This window comes from Gavialis gangeticus, unplaced genomic scaffold (assembly GCF_001723915.1).
Source record: "Gavialis gangeticus isolate Ggan-Ray unplaced genomic scaffold, GavGan_comp1, whole genome shotgun sequence".
Taxonomy (NCBI): Eukaryota; Metazoa; Chordata; order Crocodylia; family Gavialidae; genus Gavialis; species Gavialis gangeticus.
In genome coordinates, this window is record NW_017728992.1 from 136,402,119 (window position 1) to 136,411,144 (window position 9,026).

Genomic DNA, 9,026 nt, shown 5'->3' on the forward strand with positions numbered 1-9,026 from the left:
CTCCCCCACAATCTGTACGTGGAGCCAAGCAGCTGCCACTGTGCATTAGGCTTTGTGTCCCAAGCCCTGCTGCAGCTCGAGGCGCAAAGCCCAAAGCACAGCAGCAGCTGCCTGGCCCCATGTACAGACTGGGGAGAGCATGTGCCCCCTGGGCCTCCATCGGGGTGCATGCAGTGGCAGGAGCCGCCCCTCATGCACCTAGATGAGCCACCCAGGCTCTGACTTTTCCCCAGCCAGGGCCCCACTCATTTGGTGGCAGGGGGTGTGGAGGGGGATCGTCCCACAGCAGCATGGGGTGTGGCTGTGGAGTTTGCAGGAAGGGTTTCAGGATATGTGACGTGTGCATGGGAGCCCCCTGTGTGACCCCTCCTGAGCCACCCCCCCCACCCTGCAAGAGCTCAGAACCTGAGTGCCCTGCAGTGCCTCTCCACCACTGCCAACAGCACGTAGCCCCTATGCCCACTCTGCACTGCCTGGCTGCATGCAGTGATAGTGGTGGGGACCAGTGCACACAGCCGCAAGTCTGCATGTCCTGCACTGGCTCCAGGCTCATCTGTTGTGGCAGTGGTAGCAGAAACTTGGCAGAAACTGCTGCTCGGCATAAGGAAAGTGGTCTCTCCCCCTTGCCACTGCCGGGCAGTTTTTGCTGTAGTCACCCAGAGCCTGCGCCATGCTAGGCTGTGGAGCGACTCCTTTACAGCTGCCTCTGGGTTGCCCAGCATGGCAGCAGTGACAATGTGGAGCAGCTGCAGGGCAGCTCACAGGTGGCAGTGAAGGAGCTGCACCGCAGCCTAGCGCAATGGAGATTCTAGGCAGCCGCAGCAAAAACTGCCTGGTGGCAGGGAGGGGGAGACGCCACTTTTCCCATGCTGAGCAGCAGTTTCTGCCCAGCTGTTGCTGCCACTGCCGCTGCTCAGCCCCAATGGGCGAGCCTAGAACTGATGCTGGGACCCAGGCTCAGCAGTGGCAGTGCAGGACAAACTGCTGCTCAGTGCAGGGGAAAAGTGGACTCTCCCCTTCCCACAACTGGCACTTCCTGGTGCAGCCACTCAGAGCCCATACAGGGATGCCCTGTGTCTGCTCTGCTGGAACTGCTGCCCCATGGGGCAGCCCAGAGGCAGCAGTGTCGCAGGGGAGATGCAGGACAGCTGTGCACAGGCTCCAAGCAGCTGCAGCAGGAAGTGCTGGCCATGGGGTGGGGAAGAGGCCACTTTCCCCCCACACTGAGCAGCAGTTTGTCTCCTGCCACTGCTGCTCAGCTCAGATGGACGAGTGCGGGGTAAGCAGGGTCGGGGCTGTGTGCGCTGGTCCTCGCCTGTATTGCAGGGCTGAGGTGAGAGGGAGTGAGTGGGCATGTGAGAGTGCAGTGACAGCCAGACAGGAGCACAGGGCCTGTGCCAGTGCCCCAAGGCCAGTGCTGGCAGGGCCCAGAGCTGGGTGGCAGGAGTACAGGGTTCCAGTTGGCAGGGGCTCTATGGAACTGGGCCGGCTCCCCTCTCTCCCTGCTGGTGCAGCCTAGCTCCATAGACCCTTGCCATCCTGTGCCCTGCACTCCTGCTGCCCCACTCTGGACCTCACTGGTGCTGGCCCTGGGGCACTGGCACGAGCCCCGAGCTCCTGCACACCCACTTGCCTCCACTGTCTCCTGCCCCCCCACTGCTACTTTCCCCACTTCCCTGCCCACCCACCAGCTGCTCTGCACCATATGGCTCATGATGGCAGGGCTCAGCAGGAGCTGGCCTGGCCCTGAGGTCTGGGTGATCACCTGCGGTTCTCCTCTGCTTCCTCCAACATTCCTCTCCACTTTCTTACCTTTATTTCCTCCTTCATTGCAGGGAGGCATGAACAGCTCCATGGTCCCAGGCCAGAATCCTCTACTAGATGGGGGCTTCCAGCTGTGGGGGGTAGGGCCAGGTGGGCCTTGCTGTTGCAGGGTTTTGCCATGACTTCCCCTGGGTCCTACTACCCTTGGCTCCTGCCATCTTTGACAGGCAACCAGGGGCAGATAAATATTAATTTTCTAATTTTTTTAGGGGCCCTGTGGGCCAGATAAAATGGCCTGGTGGCCTGGATCCAGCTCATGGGTCATATTTTGCCCACCCCTGGTCTAAGTCTTCCATCAGAATTACTTAATTACACTTAGCTGTTGATATTTATTTCATGAAATGCCATGCACTTGAAATCAAATGGAGGTTGTTCCTTGAATGAGGCAACCAAACCAGCTGTCATAGAACATTTTTAGATGTTTCTAAACAAAAAATGTTGAGTGCATTTTTTTTTTTGTGCAGCACTGTCTCATTGGATTAGTACTGTGGAGGTGTAATGGCCCCATTCTTTTCTATAGGTCAGGAATAAGCTTGTCAAGTGCATTTCTATACTGGGGATCATTATCATATGGGATTTACAGGGACACCAGTTTCCACACTTCTTTCCTAGAGATCAACATGTCTGTTTGTTTTACATTACCTGTTGTATTCTTTCTCTGTGTGAATAGTTGAATTGTGAGAGTTAGAGAAGGTATCCCTGTACCTCCTCTATACAGTGTAACTACAAAGCATGCCTCAACTGTTTGCTACCACTCTCTGGAAAGGAGAGATTTGAACCACCTTAGAGCAATGTGAAACATATTTAGGACAGAGGGTTGAAAAGTGCTGCTGGGCATGTCCTCCAACCTATTCTGAAGTGGTACTTTGGAGTATTGGCATGCATGGAGTGAGGTCAAACGTGGGGCTGGCTTTGTGCCAGTGCTCTTGGGAATGGTATAGCAGTGCCTGGTATTTGTTCCAATTAATTTGTTTTTATTTTTATTGTGGCTGTCACAATTTTTGCTTTAATTGTACACTACAGAACACACACATTAAACTTTACTTCTGAGAGAACTGCTTGAGTCTGATCAGGCCACCATTTAGGTTTCCAAGTTACAAGATTTTATTTTTTAGCCTCTTGACAGTCGTTCTTTGTGCTAGGGTATAGATACTTTCCCTTGAAGAGCTGTTTATTTCTGGAAGAGATTATCAATTATTATTTGTACAGCAACACAAGTTTGCCAGGCAGCCTTGCCAAGAGGCATACAGTCAGAGTTTTTGTATTGAAGAACTTACCATTTAAAGAGACGTACAAATTGAGAGTGCTGTCAGGTGCAATTGAATACTAGAAATAAGCAGTTATTTTTCAAATTCCACAGCTTGTAAAAAATGTAGTTTGTGCTCATGAACTTTATTTGTATACCTTGTTTGTACTGTATGGTTTATTAATCCTAGGCCTATAGGAAGTGGTACATTTGAAGGGGAAGGTTTCCAGTCATAAGTAAAGGGGGCCTAGACTTTTGCAGTGACTGTTCTCAACATAACCAGCTGATCAGTGAGGCTATAGTGATGAACTCTTTGGTGGTAATGGCCTGACAAATCTGCGTAGCAATCCTGTGATCTATTGTTAAGGATGATTGGTATCCGACGTAATGGCCTTTAGTTATACGACAGCTAATACAGCTTCCCTTGTCAACAACCCCAGTGGATACCAATATGCTGTATGTTTTGGGGGAGGCTTAGCTCTGTGATCTGACCCAACATGTTTTATAAGCAGGAAACATCAACTGCAAAAATCCTACACAAACTGGAATTAATCAATGGTATACTCTCCTTATTATAACACTGTATTTTTAAGGCATTTTATGTTACATCTATTGAACATAAGGGTATTCCATTGCAGATTCATTTTGGTTCATAATTTGCAGTGTGATGTCCCATTCATTAGCTGGCCCTAAGCCTAGAAAATGGGAGAAGGGTGGGTTTCTGTTAGTGGTGGGAAGTTTTAGGCAGCTGGTTATGTCATTTTTCGTGCCATTGTTTGGTAGAGCTGTGAGATAAACAAATAAAGAGCTTAGCACTTACTAAAACAGAGAATGGAGCCAATATCTGCCCTCATTTTTGCCATGGCAATCAGACTGAAGACAACAGGATTTCCCTAGTCTAAATGTGTGCAGAATTTGGCCCTTAAATGGAACAAACATCTGCAGCAATAAGTTTATTTATCTAGCCACTAACTCCCAACCCCTCCAAGGGGCTCGGGGCACTACTCAAGAAAACAACCATAATAATAAATAAAATAGATAAGAAATAAATTAAAGAATCATAGGAAACTGCAAATATCTTGGAAACAAGGGGATTTTTCCAAGAACAGCTTCTATTAATTTAACCCCGACACTGAAGATCAAGCTTGGTTTTTTTTGTTTGTTTGTTTTTTGCACAGCTGCCTGTAAAACTGCTGTGGGTGGATAGGAGCAAATATAAAGAAGTCAATGGAAAACATTACAGTCACTGTCACCTTGATGATTAAGAAGGCAAAAAAATGTCATGTGCTTGACAAACTGAATATCTGAACTTTTTTTATTTATCTAACTAGGATATTTGAATAAACAGCATTTACTCATCATTGCCTTTTAAATGGATGTGCTGTTTCTAATTGGCAAAAATCACTGTATCTAAGTGCCAGCATTAGAACAACAAACTGTTGATTTTCATTTTTTCATGCTTGTGTATCACATTTAAACTAGATTTTAGCCTCTGCGCTAATAGGTATGCCTATATTTTTGTGTGTGCATATAAAAAGAGGGGAGGGGATATACAAAATTCACCTTACCCCAGCAGTAACCATTCAAGCATCATCGATTTGACCAAGTCACCACTCATATGGTGTCCATCCACTGGCTTCCTCTTTTCCACTGCATCACATATAAACTATTTTACTTTTAAGAACAGTATAATTGGCAGAAGGAGCACCCTAGGTAAAAATATTTTCTGTATCCTGTTGCAGAATGTCATCTATTTATTCATATGCAGCATTAATTCTTAGCTAGTAGGTCACAAAATATCAGATAATCAAATTACCACATACTGATTCAATGAAACAAATTAAATTATATCAGATGTTTTATATCTTGGTTCTGGTTTCTTTCCTTTTTTAATATTCTGTATGTAGAAGAGGAATACAAAACACAATATGAAAATATTAAGATGATCTAAAATAGTTCTAAAATATTTGATAGTGACAAAACACATGATGATGTTTTATACCATAGAAATTTTCTTGGCCGGATGAATTTAAAGCAATTGTGGCTTCCCTACAGTGTAAGTGATGCAGTCATCTCATACATTTTGCCAATAACATTTTCCTGTAATCAAACACTAGCATATCAAAACCGTGATAACATGCATCCTCTGTATGAGGAAGAATTAATCTTTTCTTTAACCAGGAAAATGTTCACCAGTTAGCCAATATTGCATATGTGCAAACTTTTGTCCTCTATGTATACAATAGGCTGTTAACAATGTCTGTTTATTATGGTTGCCTGAATTTAGGGGTGTGCAAAGTGGGCCCTATTAGATTCAGATTTGGCCTGAATCAGGGACAATGATTCTTTGATTCGGATCACTGTCCCTGATTCGATTTGGCTGAAGATTCAATGCTGATTCGGGGAAACTGTGATTCAAACATAGGCACAGTTTTAAAAGTTTTTTCTACATACTTTGAGGTAGCAGGCATGGCTCATGATTGCTGCGATGCTGAGGTGCATGGAGTGTCCCAGAGGAGCATGGGGGGGAGCATGTGCTTGGTGGTGAACGCAGAAGTGGACCGGAAATACTTCCAGTCCACTTCAGGGTCTGCCGGGGAGTGAGCTGGGGGCACCTCCCCGCACATCCCCGCACATCCCTGGCTTGGCAGTCCAGACCCAGGAGGCACCTGTCAACAAGTTGGGCGGGGCGTGGGTGGGCCACCCAGGATGCTCCCTAACGGACCCGGAAGTGGATTGGAAGTGCTTCTGGTCCACTTCTGGGTCTGCTGCCAAGCACGCTGGGGAGGCCTCCATGCTCCTGTGGGACACTCCATGCACCCCACCATCACAGCCTTCATGAGCCCCTGCTACCTAGAGGTATGTAGAAAAAACATTTAAAGCTGTGTCTATGTCTGAATTGCCGAATCTTTCCGAATCTCTCTGAATCGATTTGGAGGGTTCCAATTTGATTTGGGGAGATTCAAGGGTCCTCTGATTTGATTCGGATTCAGAGATTTGGCCACCGAATTGGGCTGAATCTCTGCCGAATCGAATCGGGGACTGAAGCTTTGCACAGCCCTACCTGAATTCCCATTACAAAACCCTGTGTCCAGTTACCTGAAACTTAAACCATTTGGGCATAAAATTTCCATAGCAAATGTATGCCTCAATCTGAATATTTTTGGAAATTTTCAGCCAAAATAACATAATCATTTCTGAGGCTGTTGGGGAGAAATTATTTTTCAAATTAAGAATAATCTGAGCCATATTCTAGCACTGGTTTGATTTGGAACAGGGATGTGAAATTTGGCAGAGGGTAGCCTTTGTGTCAAGAATCAACCTTTTTATGTTTCCTATGAAAATTTAATTAAATTATAAACCTTTGAAAATTATTTGTTGAAACATATTTTGTACTGATTGTTAGAATTCAGGGGCTAAGGTTTCCAAAGATTTTGCCCTCGCTGAGCATGGTTGAGGAGAGTGTATACTCACAGCGTCTAGTCCAAGAAAGGAAAGTTGAGACTGATGGATTTCGGATTCCATTTTAGGCTCCTGCCTGTTGACTCTAAACTTGACCTATTTTGCCTCATCCCATCACCAATCCCAGTCTCCTTTTCAAGCCAGTCTAAGTTTTACCCAACTCCTTGTATCCGGTTTTTTTAGACAGGTGATCTCATATTTCCCTCTTTTAGTCCTTGTTCAGTCTGTCTCTCCCTTTGTCCTGGTTCCATTAGCTACATAACTTCCAGTTTCTGCAACAAATAAAGTAGGGTGGTATAGACAACTGCTTCCTTCACAGCATGGCCTTGGTTCATGCCAGGAGCAGGTCCATCCTGGAGACTGAATGGGACAAAGGTTCTGTGGAAGAAAAGTGTATGTGAAGATATAATTGAAGATTTGTATCACCCATCCATTTCATTGGATGGATCATGGGAGTGGGTTTAGAGAGACATTACATTTCTTGTGTTTTTTCTATAAAGGAGGCGCGCACTAACTGTGGAGACATTAAAAAAACAAATGGGGTTGTGTTAGGTATGACAACCAAACTGTTATTAAATCAATGAATTATAGTGTTGGAAGGGATCTTAATCTAGTGCATTCCTACAGATGTAAGATTCACTCTTTCTGAACTGAGGCCTATCCAAACTCTCTGTGAAACCCTCCAATAATGGGGACTCCACGGTTTCTCTGAACATTTTCCTACTGTTCTTTTCCTGAAACACGATGGAAATTTGCCTTGTTGCAGGTTTAAATACCAAAACATACAGCAACACATGCTCTCCATGGCAAAGGAAAGCAATATGTCTCCATTTTCTGTATGGGGTCTTTTAAAATATTTAAAAATTGCTATTCTATCTCTTTTCCCCCAAATTAAAAGCAGCTAGGTCCTTCAGTCTTTCTTCATGCAGCTTGTGTTCCAATCTGTTTATCATCATTTCTTGCTTTTTCATTTTCTTTATTTTCTTTTCATCAATCTTAAAACGCAGGGCCCAGAACTGGATAAAGTACTTCAGATAAGACTCCCTGCACCACATAGAATGAAACTATTACTGCCAATGTCTAGCCTCCAGTCTTAAAAGAACACAGATTTACTTTGCTTTTTGTGTGATAACCAGGGATCTGGGTTTTCCATTTGCCATGTAACAACATGGGAAAACCCACATTTTCTCATTTTAAGGCAAAAAACCTATATTTTCTCTTTGAAAGGAGAAAAACATGGGAAATGGTAGGTGTCCCCTTGCAGGCTGGCAGAGTTCCAGCCTATAAGAGGCTGGGGGGACTGGGAGGGGGTGGCAGGCAGGGGGTGCCACGTGTATGTGTGCACGTACACATGAACATAGCCACCAGGCAGCCTGGAGAGCAGCTCCCTGCAGGTAAGTCAGGAGGTGGGGATTGAGGCCCCCATAGTGAGAGAGGGAAGGAAGGAGGGTGCTGAGGAGGGCTGGGGCTGCTGACCAACCTGGATGGTGTATGGAGTTTGAGGCTTGGGGCCTGAATGTACGGCTGCAGGGCCTGGGTGTGGAGTGAAATGGAGCCATGGGCAGCTTGTCCAGGGAGGGGGCGGGGGGTAGATTGGCTCCCTGCTGCTGCACACACTCCTAGGGGCATGGGGGGGAACATGTCCTCCATATTTGTGCACAGGGTTGGGGAGGGTGCAGGCTGACTGCTGTAGCTTGGGCTCCCTGCCTTCTGCCCTGCTGCCCTGTCCCCAGGGCCTCCACAGTCCAGTGGGCAGGACCTGGCATGGAAGGGCATAGTGGGGTGGGGAAGCTCACTGCTGATGCTGTGAGCCTCATGCCACCATAGTGAGATGTCCTCTGCCCACCTGGCAGTAGTGGATGTAGTGGTGTGGAGTTGTGTGCTTGTTGCTGCTGGGTGGGCAGGGGGCCACCTTGCTATCACAGTGTGGGGCTCCTGGAGGTGGCAATGAGCTTTCTAGCCCTGCCCCACTCTGTCCTGCCATGCCGGGTCCCACCCGCTGGCCTGTGGAGGCTGCAGGGGGAAGGCAGCAGGGTGGGAAGCCTGAGACTGCAGTGGGCAGCCCACGTCCACCCCCCAATGGGCTCTACTCTGGCCATGCTGCTTGTGGAGGAGGGGGAGCCGGGTTCCATGCTCTGCTGTGCTGCAGCAGCCATCACCTTCTACATGTGGCAGCCAGGACTTGGGTGCTGCTGCAGGGCGTAAGGGGCTGTGGACCTGAGTCCCTGACTCCATAGGATAATAAAAAGTCCTTTTTCAAATACAGAGGGAGGATGAAGAAGGCACCGGGTAATGTGGGGCACCTGCAAAGTACGCTGGGCAATCTGGTGGTTGCGCCAGAGGAGAAAGCGGAACTCTTTAACCAATTCTTCACATCCGTTTTCTTGTACAGGAACCGGGACTTCCCTGCTGTGATGCCAGATGGACTTGAGGGGAACGCCTCCAGACCTCAGGTTGGGGAGGACCGGGTTAGAGAGCTTCTGGAGGGGCTGGA